This window comes from Euphorbia lathyris, chromosome 6 (assembly GCF_963576675.1).
Source record: "Euphorbia lathyris chromosome 6, ddEupLath1.1, whole genome shotgun sequence".
Taxonomy (NCBI): Eukaryota; Viridiplantae; Streptophyta; class Magnoliopsida; order Malpighiales; family Euphorbiaceae; genus Euphorbia; species Euphorbia lathyris.
Genome location: NC_088915.1, coordinates 29584437 through 29611840, shown reverse-complemented (window position 1 = coordinate 29611840; position 27404 = coordinate 29584437). Strand labels below are relative to the sequence as shown.

Sequence of the window (27404 nt, the reverse complement as noted above, 5' to 3'; positions counted from 1 at the left end):
ACTTTCCCTGTAAATTTCTTCGCTACTCCTATCTTCTTCTTCTTATTCTTTTCCTTCTCTTCTCCTCCTCTCTCTTTTTCTGAACCTTCAGCTACCTTTTTATGAACCTGCTTGTTATATTCTTCATTAACAGCATTGTATTCTTCCCAAAAGCCAGGCAGATTAAAAAAATCATTATCATCATCACATTCTTTAAATAAACTTCCTGAATGCTCACTTGCTGGCATTCGGTCAGAACGCTGGCTCATCCTCTCTTCCTTACTGACCCTGTACTTCGTAAAAACGTTTTCAACAAATTTATTCATCCGTACTGGAAAGTCACTATCCTCAAAGATATTTTCAGCTTCATCCACCAACTTAAACATTTGAGTTACAGCATTAGCTAATATCTCAGCCACTGATTTAAACCTTCCTGTGAATTCCTGCATTTATAAAAACAGTATTTAATAACTTATCAAAACAAAACAGAATCTTCTATGTAAAAGATAAACACAGATGCATACCATGAAGTAACTGGGACATCCAGAAACTCCTTTTTGACTATCTTCTTCTTCTTCTCCTTCTACATGCTTCTTCTTCTTCTTCTTCTTCTGTTCTTCTCTCTTCTTCTTCTTCTCTTCTTCTCTCTTATTTTTCTTCTTACATTCAACATGGGGCCCTTCACGTTCTACCTCTGCTTCATATTTAACTAATCTCTTCAATACAATTCCCTTGCCAAAACCACTGGCATTTTCCAATTTAATTCTTTCAGAGATTAGAACATTAGTCCACACAGAGGTTAAAGGAAACGACCGGGGCCTAAAATCAACCCCACGTTGCAATCGATCAAAATAACATATCTACAATAAAAAAAATGAGAAAAACAAATTAAAAGCAAATACAAAAATTATTAAAAATAAATTGCAACATATTCAAACAATTACCAGTATAAATGGTAGAGGGCCTGTGAAAAAATACGGATTATTATCGTTCTTGAAAGAACAAACAGAATTTATAAGATGCCTAAAACTAAACCGGCACCAATCCAACTTTGAAATTTCAGTCACATCTATGCAACTGAATAAAAACTTATTGTACAAGGCCCTATTCTTGTTTGCCCGAATGCAAGAATTTACAACAATAACAATGAAGTTCCAGATGAACTCATCACAAACATCCACTTTCAACAGATCTTTCAGCCTAAGAAGAACATCTTTATCCTTAGGACTGCCACTACTTAGACCAAAAGAATTCCTCCAAGTCTCTAAAAATTTGGTCCAACTATCCCCACTGTTACTATCCGCTTCCTTAATTTCCTTTCCTCCATATGGCAGGCCATAAACACAATGGAAATCCTCTTCACTCAAATCAATCCGATCATTACTAGGAAGAATAAAACATCATCTGTCAGGATCGACAGAACACACAACCTTGGAACAAAACAATCCATTTAGCTTCCCAAGATCGAGACACAAAAAAACCACCAAACCCAATCTTCCTAATGGCAGCTTTGTGTGTCTCTGGCATTGTTTTCACAAACTTACTAAATGTTGTAGGACGCACCCTCTGATTCAATACTACACCAGATAAATCTTGCTCCATAATAGAATAGCAACTATCCTTCTTCACAATCCTTCTTTTACAACCACGGTTCACAGATCTAGAAGAACAAACTCCTTTCACAAACTCAACCTTATTCCTCTTCAATCTAGAACCACCAGATACTTTAACAACATCAACATTCTTCCTCTTCAACCTAGAAGAACCAGAAACAACATATTCAGCATCTGCTTGTTCTTCAGATGGTGTACTCGCACTGATAACAAAATCAGGATCATTCATATTTTCACGAGCGTCAGAAGAACTTTCATCAGCATCAGAACAACTTTCTACATCCTTCAAAGCATCAGAAGAACTTTCATCAACAGGAACACCAATATTTGATGACTTATTCTTCAAAGCATGAGATTTGTTCACAAATTTCTGTTTACTTCCTTCATCAATATTCTTCTCACATACCCTTCAAACATAAAATATAACAAAAAATTAACAACAATACTGAATCAACAAAATACATATATAGTTACAAACAAACTTATAAATTGGTACAAACGAATAAATAAATTGTTCAAAAGGAATACATATATTGTTCGAAACAAAAACATAAATTGTTCAAAACGAATACATATATAGTTCCATACAAAAACATATAATGTTCAATACAAATACAAATATTGTTCCATAAACACATAAGTAACAAAATAGTACCTCTCGTCATCATCTTCCATATAATCAGAGTTTATAGCAGCAAGCAACGCAGGCTCAATAACATGCTCACTCGAACAATCTTTCCTACTAGAAGTACCTTTCGACATTCTAATATATACTGAAAAACAACAAGAAAACACATATACAAGTCAGAAAACTAAGAAATGATAGACGAAAACAAAATGAAAAAATGAAAAAACAAAATGAAATGACGTAGAAACCCTAAAATATCAAAAATACAAAAACTAAACAAAAATACTAACAACATGCATAAAACAAAATCTAAAATGAACAAAGAAAATACCTAAACAAAAATACTAACAACATGCATAAAACAAAATTTAAAATGAACAAAGAAAATACAAAGAAACTCACCGATATATTCAAAAATACACAAAAGCAGAGCGAAACCTACACCGTAAATAAAAGTTACAGGAAATGAGAGAGAAAAGTGGAACAAAACATTCAACAAAAAAAACGAACGGAAATGAAAAAACAACAGACAGAAATACGATGAAAACGAAATGTCACACCCGACCCTAAACGACCTCAATCGGCATCGGGCGTGAAATAGAAAGATCATAATCAACACTTAGGAGTCTCCAACCTTGGCTAATTGGTCAGTAACCTTCTCTATATCATGTACTTTATCACCTAAAAACATTAAAACATTTAAAGAGGTGAGACAAAAATCTCAGTAAGAAACTATCAGCTATAAAAACCAACTTACTGAACATAGCTACATATATACCTTTACAAGGGGATTTAATTAAAACCTTATAAAATATATTCAAAACCAAAGTTCATAATATAGTCAAATCCTCAAAACATTTCAAATTATTCCTCGAAAAATTTCAAATTATTTCTTAGATTGTACCAAATATTCATATTCCTCAATTACTATCGATTATTTCTTAGCTATCACCAAATATTCATATTCCTCAATTACTATCAACCTTAGGTCCGAAGACTTTAACCTAGAGCTCTGATACCAAACTGTCACACCCGACCCTAAACGACCTCAATCGGCATCGGGCGTGAAATAGAAAGATCATAATCAACACTTAGGAGTCTCCAACCTTGGCTAATTGGTCAGTAACCTTCTCTATATCATGTACTTTATCACCTAAAAACATTACGTAAACCAAAAACCAAAAATATAAAATCTTGTATCGATTCTTGAGTTCAAAACCTTATAAAATATTATAATCAAAGAAGCGTTTTATCAAACCAAATCGTAATCAATTAAACGTAAAACCTTATATCAAAATCAATCAGAACGTAAAACATAATCCAAATGACCTTAAAACATTGTATCCATCCTCGAGTTTCTCCCCTTAAGTATCAATCCATAACCACATATATAATCGAGACGTCTCTTAACATTGCCTATCCTATATGGTCTTACCCGACACTTCTTTGCCATACCCAATAGGTCTTTCAAACTGTGTACACAGGCCATGTCCCTCACCGAACATGGTCTTTAAATATGGAACCACCGATCCGGATAACTCTCGATGGATATAAAATCATAAAATCATAACGTGCTCAAATATCCTTTCCCAATCAAATTCTAAACTATTTCATAACCATAAATCATTTAGCTACAATTAGCCCTTTTGTATCATAAAAATCATATTTGGACTTCAATCCAAAATAATAACAATAATAACAATAATAACCGCAACCGATTTCTCAATCAAAAAAACAATTCGTAATATATCATCAAATTCATTTTGTTCAATATAGATATATATTGAAACCAAAAACATATATGTATATATGTAAATCAACCAAATTAAGCCTTAAATCAACATAATCAAGTAAAATCTGAAATTCACATAGAAGCATAATTAATAGCTTCATTTGAACCATAATTTCACAATCAAAAGCAAAATCGTGAAAAACCTCAATTTACAAAATTCCTGCATAACCTTAAAATATCACTTTCTGAAAATTCTTTGATTATATATATCTATCCATATACATAAAACTCAAAATATAGTTGATATTTACTTACATTGGTCACTAATTGAAGACCATAAACCCGTTCAATTCGCCTCTAAACTATGTCTAAGACATTTTCCTCCAAACACTGCCGAAATTCAAAAACTCTTTGGCTAGGACTTAGATCTATACATAAGGATGCTATGTTTTCAATTTCAAGTGAATCGGACGGTCGAATATCCGTAAATCAAAGAAACGGTGGAGAAACGGTTCAAGAACGATGAAAATGTTGAAGAGGCACAGAAAGAAAAGAAAAAGGAAAATAGAAAACCAAAGAAGATGATGATGATCCGTATGATTTTGGAATATATATTCAAATCTGGTAAAGATCTCGTTTGGTCCTCCACCTTTATATAATCTTTTAAAACTTATTCTAAACTTTTAATTTACACCTAAACCCATCGAATTAACTCCAAATTTTTCCTATAGCACCAAATAAAAATCATACACCTAATAAGTATAATATATAGTACGATCAAGGTATAAATTCTAGAAATTTAGACCCGGACGTGACAATTCTCCCCACCTTAAGAAATTTCGTCCTCGAAATTCACATTCTCTAATCCAAATTCTCTTCCTCAAATAATCTCCAAGATCACAAAATTATTTCACATTATCAAGATTCCTCATAATTATCATAAGACCACAAATTCTAATGCTTCCTTCCATTACCTCCATGATTTACCCATATCCACATCACTGTAACAATCATTTAAATATAACTCTTAGTAACTCTAAACTTCAACCTAGTCAATTCCATCACCAATAAATCCACAATAAAACTTCAAATATCATATATTCAATTTTATATGATATGATACACTTTGATAAACCAAATCTCACTTTAATAAATTTAAATCACCATTGATTTCACCTATTTCCAAGTTCTACAGACTTCAAAAATATAACTTTTGAACCGCTAATATGTACGATATTATATTTGTCTTAAACTTCAAATAATTCGAATCAATAAACATCATACACCTATAATCATATTTCATCATAATAATACTTAATTCTATAATTTTCACTCCAATCATATTTCGTATCATTAACTTTAATCATCATCATCAATCAATTATAAACCTCATTATTATGATACAATTTCCTATCAATAAGAGTCATTTCATAAACTCTTAAGATCACATCACTCTTATAATTCTCCAAACTATATAATATCATTCGATTTTCTTATTTGACCTATAAACACTCAATTTGATCCTCATTATATAAACTTACACTATAATCCTTCAACTTTCAACTAAAATATCATGACTATGATAAAAGTACTATATAAATTTAAATGTCAATATATGTATCCTCAACTGTGCTTAAGATCAAAGAATTTTATCCTCTATATTCATATCCTAATTCTTTCCTCAAATAATATTTATTTTCATATTACTCATCAAATCATGAACTCCAATATATTCTCCCACTTTACTTCTCATTGATCACCAACATCGATATCTCTCTAAACATCATTTATATAACTCTCAATAATTCTAAACCTCATCCCAATAAAGTTCAACAATAGATATGCACTTAAGATTCCATAACTTGTTAAACTCCTATCATAATCTCCAATTTATAATCAACCTCCAAAACAATTAATTGAAATCTCCACATTTTCGCTTTCTTAATCACATATATATTAACTTCAAAACTCATCATATCCTTGCAAAGTCTCCTAACCTTACTTCAAATCTAAGATACGTATATTTGTCAGCTAACTAGTAAACTCTTAAATATCAATTCCAAGTCACACTAAGGAGAAAACCAAATTCTGGTTTCATGCTAAAATGACCAACATATGCCGTTTTCAGCATAACTTTTTCATACGGAGTCCGATTAAAGCGATTCAAAAACCCCTGGAAACGTAAGATAAAAATAAAGAACTTTCATTTAGGACTCCATGACGATTCAGCCTCTATCTGGTCGAAAATGCATCATAAGATTAAGATACGGATCTGATTCTCCCGCAACACCTATATAGACAATTCTCTATTATCTCTAGATGACAAAAATCTCAGTAAGAAACTATCAGCTATAAAAACCAACTTACTGAACATAGCTACATATATACCTTTACAAGGGGATTTAATTAAAACCTTATAAAATATATTCAAAACCAAAGTTCATAATATAGTCAAAGTAGTAAACCAAAAACCAAAAATATAAAATCTTGTATCGATTCTTGAGTTCAAAACCTTATAAAATATTATAATCAAATAAGCGTTTTATCAAACCAAATCGTAATCAATTAAACGTAAAACCTTATATCAAAATCAATCAGAACGTAAAACATAATCCAAATGACCTTAAAACATTGTATCCATCCTCGAGTTTCTCCCCTTAAGTATCAATCCATAACCACATATATAATCGAGACGTCTCTTAACATTGCCTATCCCATATGGTCTTACCCGACACTTCTTTGCCATACCCAATAGGTCTTTCAAATTGTGTACACATGCCATGTCCCTCACTGAACATGGTCTTTAAATATGGAACCACCGATCCGGATAACTCTCGATGGATATAAAATCATAAAATCATAACGTGCTCAAATATCCTTTCCCAATCAAATTCTAAACTATTTCATAACCATAAATCATTTAGCTACAATTAGCCCTTTTGTATCATAAAAATCATATTTGGACTTCAATCCAAAATAATAACAATAATAACCGCAACCGATTTCTCAATCAAAAAAACAATTCGTAATATATCATCAAATTCATTTTGTTCAATATAGATATATATTGAAACCAAAAACATATATGTATATATGTAAATCAACCAAATTAAGCCTTAAATCAACATAATCAAGTAAAATCTGAAATTCACATAGAAGCATAATTAATAGCTTCATTTGAACCATAATTTCACAATCAAAAGCAAAATCGTGAAAAACCTCAATTTACAAAATTCCTGCATAACCTTAAAATATCACTTTCTGAAAATTCTTTGATTATATATATCTATCCATATACATAAAACTCAAAATATAGTTGATATTTACTTACATTGGTCACTAATTGAAGACCATAAACCCGTTCAATTCGCCTCTAAACTATGTCTAAGACATTTTCCTCCAAACACTGCCGAAATTCAAAAACTCTTTGGCTAGGACTTAGATCTATACATAAGGATGCTATGTTTTCAATTTCAAGTGAATCGGACGGTCGAATATCCGTAAATCAAAGAAACGGTGGAGAAACGGTTCAAGAACGATGAAAATGTTGAAGAGGCACAGAAAGAAAAGAAAAAGGAAAATAGAAAACCAAAGAAGATGATGATGATCCGTATGATTTTGGAATATATATTCAAATCTGGTAAAGATCTCGTTTGGTCCTCCACCTTTATATAATCTTTTAAAACTTATTCTAAACTTTTAATTTACACCTAAACCCATCGAATTAACTCCAAATTTTTCCTATAGCACCAAATAAAAATCATACACCTAATAAGTATAATATATAGTACGATCAAGGTATAAATTCTAGAAATTTAGACCCGGACGTGACAATTCTCCCCACCTTAAGAAATTTCGTCCTCGAAATTCACATTCTCTAATCCAAATTCTCTTCCTCAAATAATCTCCAAGATCACAAAATTATTTCACATTATCAAGATTCCTCATAATTATCATAAGACCACAAATTCTAATGCTTCCTTCCATTACCTCCATGATTTACCCATATCCACATCACTGTAACAATCATTTAAATATAACTCTTAGTAACTCTAAACTTCAACCTAGTCAATTCCATCACCAATAAATCCACAATAAAACTTCAAATATCATATATTCAATTTTATATGATATGATACACTTTGATAAACCAAATCTCACTTTAATAAATTTAAATCACCATTGATTTCACCTATTTCCAAGTTCTACAGACTTCAAAAATATAACTTTTGAACCGCTAATATGTACGATATTATATTTGTCTTAAACTTCAAATAATTCGAATCAATAAACATCATACACCTATAATCATATTTCATCATAATAATACTTAATTCTATAATTTTCACTCCAATCATATTTCGTATCATTAACTTTAATCATCATCATCAATCAATTATAAACCTCATTATTATGATACAATTTCCTATCAATAAGAGTCATTTCATAAACTCTTAAGATCACATCACTCTTATAATTCTCCAAACTATGATGCTATGAGAACAAGTTTTAGACATGCACGAATAAGTTGTCTATTTGTTATAACATGTAAGGCATACTCTTAAAGCTGAAAATGTTATGAATTCATTCAGGATGGTGATGAGATAAGTTTACAATATACCTTCCACTTGGCTTGTTATCTGATTGAAACCATTCAGGATGTTGATGGGTTTTCGATGCTATCATCATAAGTTATGAACTTGATATTATGTTTAGGAAGGTAGCTGATCATGCATACTCTTAAAGTTGAAAATGATGAACTTGCCTGATTCTTTTCTATTTTAACATGAGTTATGCTGATGAGTGATTCGCCTCCGTTAAAGAAGGCTCACTGTTAAGCCAAAAATATACCTAAAATATCATCAATAATTACATCAATATTGCTATGAATTTATGCTATTTATAACTGTTTAGAAAGCTTTTACTCTCGAATATGTTTCTTTCTTGTAAGGTACATAAATATTTGGTAAAATCCAAATAGGAACGAAAAGAGTTCAAAAACAGAAGAAAAACCCTACAAAAGGAGTCGAAGACGACATAAATTAATAACGCCAAATCGAGGACGAGAACAAAAGCCGAAGAAGTGAAAAACGTTCCGTGCCGCGACCGTGGCCCCTAAATTCTCGATCGCGACACGCGTTCTTCAGCTTCTCCTTCCCTTCGTTCGAAGACCAATTGATGCTCCCCCATTCTCGATAGAGAATTAAATATTCTCGATACGAGCAGTAGTCTGTAGAAGCCAAGTTGCACACTTTCGTTTTTGATGAAACGCGATCGTTCGGGTGGATAAAGACGTCCTTTCACAACGGATACGATCCTTCACAACGGACACGACACTTCAATCAAGACTCATCACCATCTATAAATAAAGAGTTGATGGAGAGTTGAAGATATGTAGAAGAAAGAGATTAGTATAGAATTTATGCAGAAATTCCGAGTCAAGTGATTCAGAAGTTAGATTTCGATTCTGTAAAAAGCAATATGCTGTACACACATTGTTTATTCAATAATAACAAGTTCAGTAGCGTTTAGACATTGTTCCAATTTAGTTTTCATTTTGGTAGTAGACCGACTAAGTCTCTATTATGAAGATTCAACGAGAAGATTGAGTAGAGGATCCGCCCCTGAGCCTGACAAACTCTAACGAAACCCAAAGAAAGGATTGACAACCCGTTCACTTGCAAGTCGTCGAATGTTTCCATGCTCCATGTTCTCTGTAAACTTGTATCAATTTATATTTCATCTAATAAAGTCTGTTCTATTCGATAGATTTTTATGCAGCACTTTGGTAAAGGATCCGAAGTGGATGCTGGTGTTTTCATTAAAACGTATTTAATTCAAAATCTTTACAAGGAAACTTTGTTGAACACTTAAGCAAATTATTATCTCAAAAGAGTTTTAATTTGATTAAGGGCAATTATCCCGGATAGGGTTTTGTCATGTTCAAAGCCTAATATTTAGAGGTTCCGTCATTTATTTCATCTTTATAATTCATACAAAGTTTAAAGTTGTTTTCTTTGCTTAATGCAAACAAATACATTTGTTTACTTTTCTAAAAAGTACTAAACGTTCCTGTCTCGCAAATTCATTCTTAAATCAGAATATTTTCTAACATTTTCATACTCTAATCTAATTCTCATTCTAGCAATTTCAAAACCAAAACCGATTAAACGATTTTCCATATTATAAACCTTAAAAGTAAATTTAACCGATTATAAATAAATTTTGTTTGAAAAAACGTTCCCTGTGGGATCGATATCTTTTATTACTACAAGCGTATACCGTGCACTTGCGGAAATCGCTCAACAGATTTTTGGCGCCGTTGCCGGGGAACGCCAAAATTTTGGACAAAATTTTAAATTTTTCGTGTTTTATTTCGAATCTAGGTTTATTCATACTTATTTTAATTTTTTTTTAAAATTTAATAATTTTCAATTACTAATATATTTATTCTTCAAATTATGTTTTGTAGGTAGTTTCGGTTCGTGCAAGATTTCAAGTTCATGCGCAGTTCTCGAAGTTCAGGCATACCACCAAAACCACTAGACCCAGAAATTGAAAGGACACTTAAGAAGAACAAAAACAACAACAAAAACAAAAATAAAAACAAGAACAAAAACAAAACCCCAATAAAGACAAATACCGAATCTGGTAAAATGGCAGACCCACCAACACTTATGGATTACGCTAGGCCAGGTGTGGCCTGTGTGACCAATAGTATCGTTAGACCCAGAATCACCGCAAATCAATTTGAAATTAAGCCAGCGTTGCTTAATATGTTGCAAAATAATGTAACATTTTATGGGTTAACTAACGAAAATCCTAACACCCATTTAACAAATTTCCTTGAAATTTGTGACACTTTTAAAATCCCAATTGTGACTGCAGAAGCAATCAAACTTCGTCTTTTTCCTTTCACTTTGAAGGATAGGGCTAAAGAATGGTTAACTTCTATGCCAGCCACAACTTTTGCCACTTGGGAACAATTAGCCCAAGCGTTTTTATCAAAAAAATTTCCTTTAGCAAAAACCGCAAGAGTCATTAAAGAGTTGACATCTTTTTTCTCAAAATGATAATGAAACTCTTTATGAGGCTTGGGAACGTTTTAAAGAACTTCAACGTTTATGCCCACACCACCAATTGCCCGCTGAACTTTTAATGCAAACATTTTATAATGGACTAAATCCTACAACTAGAGGTTCATTGGACGTTATGTCTGGAGGGTTATTCATGAAGAAAACATCTGCCCAAGCAAGAGAACTTTTGGAGGAAATGGCAATCAACAGCTGTATGTGGCCCGTGAAACATGGACACGTACCAATAGTGAAACCATCATCCTCAGCAACGTCATCAGTTAAAGGTATAGTGAATCTTGATCCAGTAGCGATGTTGCAAGCCCAATTTTCTGCCTTATCGCACAAAATTGATAGGTTTATGGCACCGTGTGATCTTAATGGTAACCCAATCCAAACGGATGTGGATTACGAAGGTATGAGTGAAATTGAACAGGTAAATTTTGTCCAAGGGCAAAACCAAAATAATAACTCTTATTCCAATACATATAATCCTGGATGGAGAAATATCCTAACTTTAACTAGAGAGATAATAATAATAATAATACTAATGCTAATCAAAATCGTACTGCTAATTATCAAAATCAATCAAGAGATACGATTAGCACTTTATCTTCTAAAATCGACAAATTTATTGATGCTATGAGCGGAAAAATAAGTAATCACGACGATGGTTTTAAACGGATCGAGAATAAATTCGATCAGCTTATTAAAAACCAATCATCTAGCATCCATAATTTGGAGATTCAAATTGGACAACTCGCTAAATCAATTCCATCCCGCAAAGAGGGAAGTCTTCCAAGCCATACGGAAGAAAATCCGAAAGAGCATGTTAAAGCTATCACTCTTCGTTCAGGGAAAAATTACTTAGGCCCGAAAATGTCCGGAAATTCGACCTTACCTGGAACTGATTTACCAAAGCCCAAAGAAGATACTTTAAAACAAAAAGATGCACCAATTGACTCTAGTACAAAAACTTTTGTACCCAAACCACCTTTTCCACACAAAGTCCGCAATAAGGACTATGATAAACAACTCTTAACATTTTTAGATAAACTTAAAAATTTGCATATTAATTTGACGTTTATGGATGCGATTACGCAAATTCCCAATTATGGTAAATTCCTCAAAGATTTAATTTCAAAGAAAATCAGTTGGGAAGGAATTTCATTCATTTCACTAACTGAAGATTGCAGTTCGATTGTGTCAAGCAATTTGCCCACTAAACTCAAAGATCCCGGATGTTTTACCATTCCGTGTAAATTGGGAGATATTGAATTTTCCAGTTGTCTCTGTGATTTAGGAGCAAGCATTAACTTGATGCCATTATCTATTTTTAATAAGTTAGGCTTAGAAAAAGATATCAAACGTACCAATATGGTTTTGCAATTAGCGGATCAAACCACTAAAAGACCATACGGTATAATCGAGGATGTTTTAGTTAAAGTTGACAAATTTATTTTTCCTACCGATTTTGTTATTTTAGATTTTGCTTATGATGTTAATTGTCCGCTAATCTTTGGTAGACCATTCATGAACATGGGACGTGCTCTAGTTGATGTGTCGGAAGGGAAAGTAGTTTTACGAATAGGAGATGACAAGATTGAGTTTGATATGAACCAAGCGATGAAATATCCTATGGAAGATTTCGCTTGTATGAAACTTGATTTAATTGAAGAATGTGTAAATGACATTGTTCAAAAAGAAGAAATAATAGAACCTATAATGAGTGAGGAACTAGAAGATAAGGACCCAGAACCTTTGATTCGTGAAGATGGACCAGTTCCGCCTTCAATTATAGTTCCACCTAAATTAGAACTTAAAGAATTACCAAGTCATTTGAGGTACGCTTTCTTAGGCGAAGGCGATTCTCTACCTATAATTATCTCTAACAAATTAACACAAGTTCAAGAAGAGAAATAGAAAGAAGTTGTTAGAAATAGGATAGGAAGTATGAGTTGGCAAATTTCAGACTTAAAAGGTATTAATCCGAGTATCGTAATGCACAGAATTCACTTAGAAGAAGATAAGCCACCTAAAGCGGATAGGCAAAGACGCCTAAATCCCAATATGAAGGAAGTAGTAAAAAATGAGATTACTAAACTTCTGGACAATGGAATCATCTACCCTATCTCGGATAGTGAATGGGTTAGTCCAATCCATTGCGTACCTAAAAAGGGAGGCATAACAGTTGTAAGGAATGAAGAAGGTGAATTAATACCTACACGAACCACCACTGGTTGGAGGGTTTGTATAGATTATAGAAATCTAAATGAAGCAACTAGGAAAGATCATTTTCCTCTTCCTTTCATTGATCAAATGATCGAAAGGATAGCTGGTCATGCTTTCTACTGTTTTCTAGATGGTTACTCCGGATTCTTTCAAATATACATTTACCCGGATGACCAAGATAAAACAACCTTCACATGTCCTTACGGAACATTTGCATATAGGAGAATGCCCTTTGGTCTATGTAACGCACCTGCAACATTTCAACGTTGTATGACTGCGATTTTTAATGATTTCATTGAAGATATCATGGAAGTTTTTATGGGCGATTTTTCAGTTTATGGAGATTCTTTTGATTCGTGCCTAAAAAACTTGGATAAAGTTTTGTCTAGGTGTGAAGAAACAAATTTGGTATTAAACTGGGAAAAATGTCATTTCATGGTTGACGAAGGAATTGTTTTATGTCACAAAATATCTGAAAAAGGATTAGAAGTGGATAGAGCAAAAACTTCAGTAATAGAAAAATTACCCCCTCCAACTACTGTTAAGGGAGTAAGATCATTTTTAGGACATGCCGGTTTTTACAGAAGATTTATTAAGAATTTTTCTGTAATTTCCAAACCACTCACTAATCTACTCATGAAAGATTCCACCTTTGATTTTAATGAAGATTGCATTAAAGCTTTCGAAACATTAAAAACAGCTTTAGTCAGTGCACCTATTATTGCTAAACCCGATTGGGATTTACCATTTGAAATTATGTGTGATGCAAGTGATTTAGCTGTCGGATGTGTTTTAGGTCAAAGGAAGGATAAGAAACTTCATGTCATTTATTATGCAAGTCACACACTGTCCGGTGCACAATTAAACTACACCACAACTGAGAAAGAAATGTTAGCTGTAGTTTTTGCATGTGATAAGTTTAGGTCATACTTGTTAGGTTCGAAAGTTATTATTTATACTGATCATGCAGCATTAAGATATTTATTTGCTAAAAAGGATGCAAAACCGCGTCTAATTAGATGGGTTTTATTGTTACAAGAATTTGATATAGAAATAAAAGACAAAAAGGGAGTAGAAAACCTTGTCGCCGATCATCTATCGAGACTTGAAGATGAGAACGGTCCTATAGGTGAAACTAACGGTATACGAGATGATTTCCCTGATGAACATATCTATCAAATGAAAAGCGTCATGTCACCATGGTATGCAGATATTGCTAATTATCTTGCAGCCAATATTGTTCCAGAAGGATTAAATTTCCAACAAAAGAAGAAATTTTTCTTCGACATTAAACAGTATTTTTGGGAAGATCCTTTTTTGTTCAAAACTTGTGGTGATGGGATAATTAGGAGATGCGTTGGTGAAAATGAATATGAATCCATAATGTCGGAATGCCATTCTAGCTCTTATGGAGGACATAATGGAGCTAACAAGACAGCAGCTAGAATATTTGAATGTGGTTTCTTTTGGCCTACGATGTTTAAAGACGTCCGTTCATTTATTACTCGATGTGATAAGTGCCAAAGAACAGGAAATCTAGGAAGGAAAGATGAGATGCCCCTCACAACCATATTAGAAGTTGAAGTCTTCGATATGTGGGGAATAGATTTCATGGGACCTTTTCCCCCTTCTTTCGGTAAAACTTACATATTAATTGCCGTTGATTATGTTTCAAAGTGGGTTGAAGCAATTGCAACCCCGACGAACGATTCTAAAGTTGTCGTTAATTTTCTTGACGATATATTTTGTAGATTTGGTTGTCCAAGAGTCATCGTTAGTGATGGCGGTACTCATTTTATAAACCAAAGTTTTGAAACGCTTATGAAAAAATACGGAGTACGCCACCGCGTGTCTACGCCATACCATCCTCAGTCAAATGGTTAGGTGGAGATATCAAATAGAGAACTCAAATGGATTCTAGAGAAAACAGTTTCATCCTCAAGAAAATATTGGTCTTGTAAACTAAATAATGCGTTATGGGCATACCGTACTGCATTTAAAACACCAATAGGAATAACTCCATACCGCTTAGTGTATGGGAAGGCATGTCATTTGCCAGTCGAATTAGAACATAAAGCCTATTGGGCTATTAGGGAACTTAACTTTGATTTACGACAAGTAGGTAAGAAACGTTTGCTCGATTTAAATGAGTTAGATGAGTTACGTCATCTATCTTACGAAAATGCAAAGATTTATAAAGAAAAAGTGAAAAAATGGCACGATGCCAAAATTAAAGTCAAACACTTTAATGTTGGGGATAAAGTGCTGTTATTTAATTCACGACTTCGTTTATTTCCAGGAAAACTTAAGTCCAGATGGATAGGACCATATTTAGTCGTCAAAACATTCGATTATGGTTCTTTAGAACGGGAAGGTCCTAACGGAGTTCGTTTTAAAGTTAATGGTAATCGATGTAAAATCTATTACGAAAATATTTCACAAATAGGAATTTCGTTCGTAACAAGATTATTTGACGTATAAATCACTCAATTTTTCGATCACAGTTTATTTTGTTTTATTTCTTTTTATATTTTTGCTCATTTAATTTTTATTTTATTTTATTTTATTTTATTTTATTTTATTTTATTTTTTCCAAATGCCATTTTTGTGATTAGATGACTTTATGTTATGATTTAAATACATAAAACATGTTTATTTCATGATTTTAGATTTGATTTTAGGAAATTAGAGTGAAATTGAAGTTTCAGGCAATTCTCTGCCGAGAATTTGGAATTCTCAGCCGAGAATCCTATTTTTCAGAGTTGTCCAAATAGGTTAGGTTTTTTCTGAACTTACCGAGAATAATAAATTCTCTACCGTGAATCAGGAAAAGGGTTACGATGCCTGATTTCCGCAAGGAAATCAGTGTGTCGCGACCGAGAATTTGGAATTCTCGGTCGCGACACGCGTTTTTCCTGCATAATCAGGTCTGAATCATCCTAAACCTTTAGACGAACCCTTTGACAAACGAAACCTTAAGTTTTTTCATTTCCGAAAGGTGTAATTTTATACCTTTTAATGATTAAAACAACACCTCTTTTCATCTTAAAATCTTATAAATTAGTCCTAGAAGATTCAAGTTCTGTTACAAATCTTTTCATCTTTGTCAGATTTCTGATTTCTTCAAACACCATTTTTCATTAGGTAACAGAAACCTTGTTTCTTTAAATTCTACACCATGCCTACCAAATACAAACCTTCAAGGCACAATGCTGCCTCAATCAACAAACGCCCAGACTTATCCAAGCGATATGGGGCGCCTTTTCCTATCTTCAATCACGATGAAGGCAGGCATTACTGGAATCTCCGTTACAAATTCTTCACTGGAATGTTGTATATGGATGAATTTCTTAACACCCAACTTGGCATTAGTGATGACATGAGCCGCTATTTGGATCGCCTAGGGTGGACAAAATTCGCCAAAATGCGATTTCTAATAATAGGCGACTGGATACTCGAATTCTTTTGTACCGTTCGTTTCACTAACAAACGACGGGTACGTCTCAGTTTTCGTCGAGATGGCAAAATCTTCACTTTCGGCTATCCCGAGTTGCATGCTTGGTTTGGTTTTCCCCCGAGGGATACAATCAAACGTCATCCTAGAAAAGACATGACATCCACGGATATTTGGAGAATGCTCACCGGTTTTTGGCGATTCAATTCAAAACTCGCCTATAATCGCTCCTTTCACTCCAACTCCATGCTGTATTTGCACAAATTCTTGTGTCACAGTTTATTCGGTCGCACATTTAGTAGTGTGGTCCGTGACACAGATCTTTATGTTCTTGGAGATATATTGGAAATGCAGTAGATTCTTCAAAGATTATGATGGAGGGTCTTGTCGCCGCTTCTCGATCCAAGGATAAAAAGATTGGGTTCGGTAATATAATCTGTGGAATAATTCTTGGTACCAAGGGTACCATTGATGTTCCCTGGAGTGATGATGAATTCTTCCCGACGATAGACTATGAATTTCTCGAGCACGAAGGACTTGTGAAACGTGTCTTTCGCGCAGGGCCTCACTTTCTGTCTGCACCGGAACGTGAAACTTTCGTGCAGTTTCAAATTGATCGTATTAAGGCTAGAAATATCCCGCTTGATAGGGATGAGTATATAGAATAGTTTAGGTTTATAAGTTTTATTTTTGTAAATATTTGTATATTTTGTGTTATTTAGTTTCATTTTTTTTTGTTTTTATGTTTTGTTTATTCAATAAAATTTCTATTTCATTTTAGTTCATTTATTAATTTTACAATGGTTAGATATATGTTTGTTCCATTTCTTATATAATCATGGTTAAATCTATATATAATCCATAATGTTGAACAATTCTACTTATTATTTTTTTGTTACATGAAGATAAAAAAAATGCTTTAAATAACCTGGCATGATTTTCTTAATTAACACATATATTCACACTTAATCCAATTTCACAAACTTAATTCATTGAGTTTAATACATTAAGTTTTTTTAAATTTATTCAATTGATTAAATTCATATAATTAATATATATTTATATGCACTTATTATGCACTTAATATGATTCTTTTAACTTATATGCATAAATGAACATTTAAGTTTCATTAATTCTTCATAAACCATTTATTTCACTTTAATTCAAATTATTGAGGTTAAACCTTTGGTTTTCCTTGCAATTAATGTCATTTATTTTAGTTTTTAAGTTCAGGAACCATTCCATCAACAAAATTGCACAAACCAAGTCAATCGACATCCAAATAGCCAGTTTTGACCAATTCTCTACCGAGAATTAATAATTCTCGGTATGAGCAGCAAAAACGGGCCGATTTCAGGGCGAAAATTCCCTGAAAGTCGCGTGCCGCGGTCGCGGCTTTGCTATTCGCGGTCGCGACACGCGATTTATATGCCCTTTTGATTTCGATTTTTGACTCAATTTTTGCCTATTCCTATTCCTATTCTACCTATACATTTACCTAATCCCCCTATATAAACCTACCTCTTACACAAACCTCACATCACCTCTATTTTTACCCAATCCCTTACTCCAAACTCTTCCCCATAAACCTACTTTTACTCTTCCCAATTTATTCATTCCAATTTCTATCATCTTTTCCATTCAATCACTTCCAATTACAACTCCCAAACTCATCTTCAAGTTTTACTCTTTCTCTCAATTCCTTTTTCTTCTTCTTCTTCTTCTCAAACCCTAAACACCATTACCATGGTAAGAACTAAGCGTGTTGGTAACAAGCCCGCTGTTACGGAAGCTAATCGCCTTCGGGTTCAATGTGGAGCTTATTTCGACATCGCTTCGGAGGAGGAAGCCGCTCGTTTCAAACATTTTTCACAAGCCGATCGCCAATTTGTGGACATGCACTTCCTAGACTTCCATTCGGTAAGAGCATTGAATTTCTCTACTAGAATTGATGCTTTTATTGAGGCGTTGGGTTGGCAAGAATTCGTTAATATGCGTTTTCCGCGTATTAATGAATATGTGGTGGAATTTTTGGTCACTTTAACCATGAACAAGAAGAAAACCTCAATCTCTTTTAGGAATAATGGTACCACTTACACCATTGATTATGAAGCAATAGGAAACATGTTTGGTTTCCCTACTTCTGATTTTTATGATAAGCCTAAGGATTTTGATAATGGTGTTGTTTGGCAAACTCTTTCGGACCAAGACTATTTTAATTCGAAAAACACCTCAAGCAAGTTGATTAAGGACAACTGTGTGTTCTTCTTTCACAAATTTTTGAGTTTCTCCTTGTTTGGGCGTGTTGAGAGTTTAAAGATTCAGGTTCGGGATTTGTATGTTTTGGATAGTTTGTTTAAAGGCTTGAGGATTGATAGCATTGGTATGTTGTTTGATAATTTGTTCCGTGCTTCGAGGGCTACTACCATTCAGATCCCTCTTTGTAATTTTATCACCGCTATTGTGTTGGGAGCGCGGGGTGAATTGGCGGATTTTGACATGTCCACCTACCGTGGGTATGTTCCACTCTTGGACATTTCGGCTCTTGAGCGGGCTCATTTATTGCTTCCGCAAGGTCCCCCCGTCTTTATTTCGTATACCTCCCGTATTGCCCACCTTCGTGGCACTATGGGTGGTGGCGCTTCAAGTTCTCAATTTGTAGGTACCGAAGGCGGCGGAGAGGCGGAAGGAGAGGGGGATGAACCCCAAGCTCAACCACAACCCCAAGCACCTCAAGCGGATGATCCGGTGGATTTGCGGAGGATTTTGAACCAAATCAATTCCAACAATCGTCAAATGAACTTAAGAATTGATGATTTGGTCGAAAACAACATGGTGATGAATGACAACCTCAACCTTTTGAGGCGTGCGCATAGATCGACTCGGCATCAGATGCTTTTCTTTTTCCGACGCTGAAATGTGGAGACTTCACCTACACCTCCGGATTCCCCGCCTCAAGCATAGGTTGTTTTCTTTAATTTTATTTTTATCTTGTTATAATTTGGTAAAATTTTAATTTTCCTATGTTTGGTACAATTTTTCATTTTTAATTTTATGTTGAATGTTTCATTTGCTACAATTTATATCTTTATTATCGTATGCCTTATTTCGTATTTAATTTTTCTGTTTTCTCCATTTTTGCACCAATGAGGACATGGTCCAATTTAAGTGTGGGAGGAGATATACATATATCATTTACATATACGAAAAAAAAACACTAATATATTGCAACACATTTTTCATATGTTCATAAATTAATCATAAGTTAATATGATTATTTGTTTAGGTTATCATTATCGTTAGAAAAAAATATTTCTATACGTATACGGGTAATATTTTTCAAATTTTTCACAAATCCCCGATACGATTTTAAGTAAAATTGTCTCGAGTGAATGTATTTAAGTAATAAATTCTTTATTTTAAATCTCTATTTTATATCATGAAATTCATGATACAATAAATCTTATTTTAAATTTTCAATTAGGTTTATAGGCATTAAATTGAACTAACATTTTTTTAGCTCGGTTTGATTTCGTCTTACATTAACACCAATTGAAGTTTTTAAGGAAACTTTAGCCATAATACATGTTGAATTTTAAATCAATATAGGATGAATGTGCTATCTTTCTTTTTCCCAAGTTACAATTTAATTCATATTAATTAATCAATTAGTTGAATTCTTAACTTTTGGCCACGATTGAGACCAACCTTATCACAATCGAGGTATGAAAGGGAAGAAAATTAAGTACCGTTTACTTTTGGCCACGGTTGCAACCACCCTTATCACAATCGAGGTATGGAAGGAACGTTAAAAGCAATAATAATAATAAGCGTGTTTAAGTTTAAAGTAACGATTGCGTCCACCCATGGCATGGTCGGTACCTCTTAAGCAAACACAAAGCAATAAAATACGTATAAGGTTACGATCAAGACCACCCTTATCTCGGGCGTAACCAAGTAAATAAATTAATCCTAAGTACTTATTTAAATTTAATATATTTCATATATTAGTTTAGGTTTGGGAAAGGAAATTTTGTGCTTTGAAATGCCTTGAGACGAAAGACTCAATAACATGCGTGCTTATATCGTCCCGAATACTTTAATTCAAAATTGAAAATACAAGACGAGTGATATATCGTATATTATACTAAGTTAGTTTGATGTTTTGCGTATAAATTTGCCATGCGAAGTTAGTCTTTTCGGCTTAACTAATTTAAAAGATAATACAGAGATATATGTTTTATTTTCATAAAGAGATTAGTTAGAGAATAAATTCAGTGAAATTTTGCTCGGGACTAGCAAAAGATTAAGTGTGGAGATTTGTTAAGCCCAAAATATACCTAAAATATCATCAATAATTACATCAATATTGCTACGAATTTATGCTATTTATAACTGTTTAGAAAGCTTTTACTCTCAAATATGTTTCTTTCTTGTAAGGTACATAAATATTTGGTAAAATCCAAATAGGAACGAAAAGAGCTCAAAAACAGAAGAAAAATCCTACAAAAGGAGTCGAAGACGACAAAAATTAATAACGCCAAATCGAGGACGAGAACAAAAGCCGAAGAAGTGAAAAACGTTCCGTGCCGCGACCGCGGCCCCCAAATTCTCGGTCGCGACACGCGTTCTTCAGCTTCTCCTTCCCTTCGTTCGAAGACCAATTGATGCTCCCCCATTCTCGGTAGAGAATTAAATATTCTCGGTACGAGCAGGAGTCTGTAGAAGCCAAGTTGCACACTTTCGTTTTCGATGAAACACGATCGTTTGGGTGGATAAAGACGTCCTTTCACAACGGATACGATCCTTCACAACGGACACGACACTTCAATCAAGACTCTTAAACATCTATAAATAAAGAGTTGATGGAGAGTTGAAGATATGTAGAAGAAAGAGATTAGTATAGAATTTATGCAGAAATTCCGAGTCAAGTGATTCAGAAGTTAGATTTCGATTCTGTAAAAAGCAATATGTTGTACACACATTGTTTATTGAATAATAACAAGTTCAGTAACGTTTAGACATTGTTCCAATTTAGTTTTCATTTTGGTAGTAGACCGACCAAGTCTCTATTATGAAGATTCAACGAGAAGATTGAGTAGAGGATCCGCCCCTGAGCCTGACAAACTCTAACGAAACCCAAGGAAAGGATTGACAACCCGTTCACTTGCAAGTCGTCGAATGTTTCCATGCTCCATGTTCTCTGTAAACTTGTATCAATTTATATTTCATCTAATAAAGTCCGTTCTATTCGATAGATTTTTATGCATCACTTTGGTAAAGGATCCGAAGTGGATGCTGGTGTTTTCATTAAAACGTATTTAATTCAAAATCTTTACAAGGAAACTTTGTTGAACACTTAGGCAAATTATTATCTCGAAAGAGTTTTAATTTGATTAAGGGCAATTATCCCGGATAGGGTTTTGTCATGTTCAAAGCCTAATAATTAGAGGTTCCGTCATTTATTTCATCTTTATAATTCATACAAAGTTTAAAGTTGTTTTCTTTGCTTAATGCAAACAAATACATTTGTTTACTTTTCTAAAAAGTACTAAACGTTCCTGTCTCGCAAATTCATTCTTAAATCAGAATATTTTCTAACATTTTCATACTCTAATCTAATTCTCATTCTAGCAATTTCAAAACCAAAACCGATTAAACGATTTTCCATATTATAAACCTTAAAAGTAAATTTAACCGATTATAAATAAGTTTTGTTTGAAAAAACGTTCCATGTGGGATCGATATCTTTTATTACTACAAGCGTATACCGTGCACTTGCGAAAATCGCTCAACACTCACTAAGGGATAAGTGTACCCCGTCGTTATCAAGTAATAAAATCTGGAAAGTCCAGGTATCGAATCCACATGATTTATTTACTATAAGTATCGAGCTACTTGGTCTTAGGTGTTATCTAGGCTGTGTGGGTTTTGAGTTTGTTTTGTTTAAGTTAATCTACTCCTAGTTGAATTATGCTACACCTAGCTAAGTTATACTAATTCGAACTAAGTTATTCTACTCCTAACTAAGTTATTCTACTCCTAATTAAGTTAAACTACTCCTAGGTGATCTTTCACTAATGCAATTACCCGAAGGAACATGGTATGAACAATAATGATGAAGATAGATTATTAGGTCAATAGATTAAAAACCTAACCTAAGTCACTTATATTCAAGGCGATTAACCCTACTTACCCTCCTAAAGTCTCTAGTGCGTGATTCCCTTGTAAGGCCGAAACTAGGTCTAAGGCTCAGCAATTTGGGCTTAATCAACTAAGAGGTCGTCAATCTCCTAGGCTCTGACTAGGTCAGATTCAGCTCGCAATATGTGCCTACTAGATTTTGGGGCTTTTGAATGAGTTAAACCAATTGAATAAAGCGTAAGACAAAGATTAAACAAATAATCATAGAACAAAACAAGAGCTAAAATATCATTAAAGGCGAAGAATATTGTCACGGGATATAATTAGCCTAGGATTCTTAGACTGTATCAAAGGGTACAAACATAGTAAGATAAAAGGTGATACGAAAATCCCTTTCAGGGAACCTGTCTACCCTGCAGTCGACTTCCTAGGTCTTAAGGACGGACCTTGAATAATCCTCGGTGGATGGAGCTTCGGAGCTTCGGAGCTTCTTCAATGGAGGTTGAAGGAGATGGAGAAGGTGGAGAGAATTCTTCAAGGGTGAAAAACCAAGGTAATTTACAAGAATGAAAGATGTCTAATTTACAATTGGAAATTCTTATTTATAGACGCGGTTCGGGCCCTCTTTCTGACCTAATTCGTATCCTTTTGCAGGTGGGAAGTCGTGGGGTCAATCGTGGCTTTGTGACTGATTCCCGTAGGGCAGCTCGCCGAGCTGGACGCCAGCTCGGCGAGCTGGCCTTGCGCAGGCTAGCTCATCGAGCTGGCATAGCCAGCTCGGCGAGCTGGGCCCTGAAAGGCCTGCTCGATGGGCTGCGCCAGCTCGCCGATCTAGCCCCAAAAAGGCCATTTCGACGAGCGGGAATGCCCAGAATGCCTTGCGCGACTGCCGGATGTCCCGAAATGCAACTTTCACCCGAACTCGTTCCTGCTTTAGCCTGCACATGCATGAAAACTCCAAATAACATTAGTTCCGAGGCTAAATTGACCCGCCAATCGTTCATTTTGAGTAAACACTCCGTTTTGGTGCGACTTTTGGCGGATCAATTAGCTATAAAGGTAATGGAAATTTAACGTACATGCTATTTCGGCCATATTTGCCTAAAATAACAAAAAAACGAGCCTAAACAACGAAAAGTAAATAAAACATTTCCAATTCCTAACTAACTCATACAAAAGCATATAAATGCGAGAATTGCTCACTTATTCATGAAATAACGCTAAAAACCGTCCTAAAACCATACCCAAAGATAGGGGTTTTTGACCCCTATCAAACCTCCTTACACTTAAAACTTTACTTGTCCCCAAGTAAACTAAAAAACTAAACCCGCAATCATAAGCAAGCTAGAAAACCTCCTGGTTTGACTAGGTGCTTGACACAATTTCGAGCATCTGTAATTACATGCATTCGGAAATACAAAGTAGAGACACGATATCCAAAAGCTGCATTTCAATTATCACAGGTCATATGTTTAAGAAAAAGGACACATGTTCAATTAAACGAGCTTAAGGGGATAGCTAAATAAAACACCTCACATAGGTAGTTCACTCAATTCACACAATTTTGGTGGCTAAAGTGTTTACTCTCGGCTTATGTTCTTGCTTAGGATTACGTTGATTTTGCACGTTCATCCGAGTTCCTCTACTATGCTATATGACTCCGATGATATCAAAAACAGCCTCGAATTAGGGTTGTAATATGGTTAGAGGGTTAAAGGTACAACAAGGGTTAGGAGTTCTAGCGCTAGAAAAACAAAGTTTAAAATGGCTTTAGCAAATTGCGAGGTGATTGAGCTTTTTATTCACATATTTTTTCTGAGACATTCTAATTTTAAGAACTGGGAGATAGGGTTCTCCTTCTTTTGTTCGTCTCTTTTCTTTTCCTTTTCTGTTTTTCTTTTTCTCTTTTTTTTTCTTTTTCTTTTTGGATAGTAATGCTCATTCACTTCTTAGCCTTTTGGCTTGCTACTATGGTGCCATAAACAAAGATAAAGCGCTAGAAGAAAACAAAGGCTCAATGTGAGCTTTGCAAAAACTCGGGTTAAGTAACAAACCAAGTAATGGTTTGCAAAAAATGGGGTTAGAACGAAAGAAAAATCTACAAGATACAAAAATACAGGCTCAAAGGGGCTTCCTAGAGTAGATGAAAAAGAGAAAATAAGGTAAAGAAAAGGTTAATTCTAATGAGGCTGATTCATCGTTTAACATCTCAAATCATCGTATGTAGGTTCAACTCAGTATTAGGTGCAAAATCTGTAATCTTTCCACAAGTCAAAGCATTCACACAAAAATGTCAAGAAAAAGAGCTTTTTGATGTTCGCTCTTGGGCTCAAATTCAACTCACAGTTCTTGGGTTTCAAATTTGTGCTTATTAGTTCTCCTCAAACTCAAGTTTAATATCGCATGCCTTCAATTCTTAAGTTATCTACCTAAGTAATGTTTTAGCATTTCTTCAAAAGTAGGGTCTAAATGCAAACTTTAGCTCATGCTTTTACAGATACAAGGATTGTGTCCTACACCTAAACTAGTTGTCATGCAATCTTGGATTCGGTTCTCAGCCCTTAAGGACAAATAACGAAGTTTAGATTCGAAGGAGGTTCACGGTTTTAGGTCCTAAACATGCAAAAATATAAATAAAACCCGAAAACGTTAAACTAAACTAGAAACGACGCAACAAAAATTTAAAAATTATACAAATTTTTGTAAGTTTGTCTACCCCTCCTCCTCACACTTAAAATATGCAATAAGTTCCAACATTGCATCTAAAATCATAAAACACGAGTGTAAAGAGTTAGGGTGGAGAAGACAACTTACTGATCGGTCCCCCATTCTGTAGTTGTCTGTAGGCGCAGAACTTGCACGTCCGAATTATCCTTGCCAAGATAAAGCTTGAGGCGGTGCCCGTTTACTTTTTGGGTGATCCCATCCTTCCCCTCGATTTCAACCATTCCGGAGGGGTGTGCATTGATAACTGAGAATGGTCCATACCATCTACTTTTGAGTTTGCCAGGAAAAAATCTTAATCAGGAGTTCTATAGTAGTACTTGATCACCTATCTGAAAGGTTTTCTGTTGAGCGATTTCCGCAAGTGCACGGTATACGTTTGTAGTAATAAAAGATATCGAACCCACAGGGAACGCTTTTTAACTAAAAACTTATTTAATTCAGTTTTATTCACGTGTTTAGGTTTAACAAAAGAAAATCGTTTAATTGATTGAATTGGTTCGGATAAATTAAGATTAGATAAGAATATTATATTGAATTTAGAGAACAATTCCGTCTTGAGATTTTGATTATAAGACAGATACTTCCGTAATTGGAATAAATAGAAGGTATAAAACTTATTTTCATAAAGCAAAGAAAACAACTTTAACTTTGGTAAGATTATGGACATGTAATAATATAGGAATTTATTCAATTAAATGGCTTTGAACCGTAGAAATCTCTCTGGTTCGGAGCAGATTTCTACCTTAATCAAATTAGTATTTTATATCCGATAAGCCGCGATCAACGATCATATCATCCGTAAAAACTAATTCTTTCAAGTGTTCAACAAAGTTCTTATATGAATAAGATGGAATAAAAAGTTTTAATAAAAACACCAATTTATCATTTTGAAAATCATTTTGTCAGAACAATATCAAAATAACAACAGAAAGAATGTATTGAATAAAATAAATATATCATTAATGAAATGTGAATCTTCACAAGTTAATAGAGAAGTAGAAACATGGAAAGCATTGTGACGAAAACTTTGAGATCCGGGTTGTCAATCTTTCCCTCAAACTCCGTAGGTTTGTCAGACCCTTTTGCGCTTCAGCCGTTAATTCTTCTCGCTGAATCTTCGGAATAGAGACTTGGTTAGTCCGCTACCAGAATAAAAACTTGTCTCTGATCAACCTTTGAAACTAAACTAATACTGTGTTTATAACTAATCTAATAACAACTTGTGTACATCAAGTTTGTTTACAGAAATGAAATATAACTTTCTAACTCTTTTCTGAATCAGAAACTCAACATAATAACTCTCTGATTTCTCTAACTTTTCTAACTTAGCCAACAACATTAATTTCTGAAATGGATCACTTATTTATAGTTGTTGAAGGGTTGTAAATGATGGGTCGTGTCCGTTGGTGAAGGGTCGCTTTTATCCAAACGAACAGACGTGTTTCTCGGATTAAAACATGTGAAATATGTGCAGAATTCTTCGCTGTCTCATATGAGATTCTGAAAATCTCAGTCGCGACAGAGGGTGCATGGGCGAGTTGAAGATTTCATTTTTCCGGAGTTCAACTTTCGTATGTCGCGACTGAGATTATGAAAATCTCAGTCGCGACAGGGACTTGTGTCCCTGTCTTTCGACTGCTTCTTGTCCTCCTTGAGCGTTCTTCTGACTGATACGTATTCTTGGTACGTTTTTTAGGTTTTTCCTCCATTTTAGCTCCGTTTTAGCTCCTATTTGGATTTAACCAAATAATTAAGTACCTTGCACCAAAGAAGTAAATAAAGACGTAAAAGTATTCAAAATGAATATATTTAGCACGATTTC

The 27404-nt window shown here is 34.1% G+C and overlaps 1 non-coding gene across 1 annotated transcript; it reads right to left on the bottom strand.

Annotated features, from left to right (window-relative positions):
• Positions 1 to 10986: 10986 nt before the first annotated feature.
• On the bottom strand, positions 10987 to 11094 carry LOC136234425 (small nucleolar RNA R71). Its single transcript, XR_010691309.1, has one exon. It is a non-coding gene; the product is annotated as a small nucleolar RNA R71 (small nucleolar RNA).
• Between the last annotated feature and the right edge of the window lie 16310 nt (positions 11095 to 27404).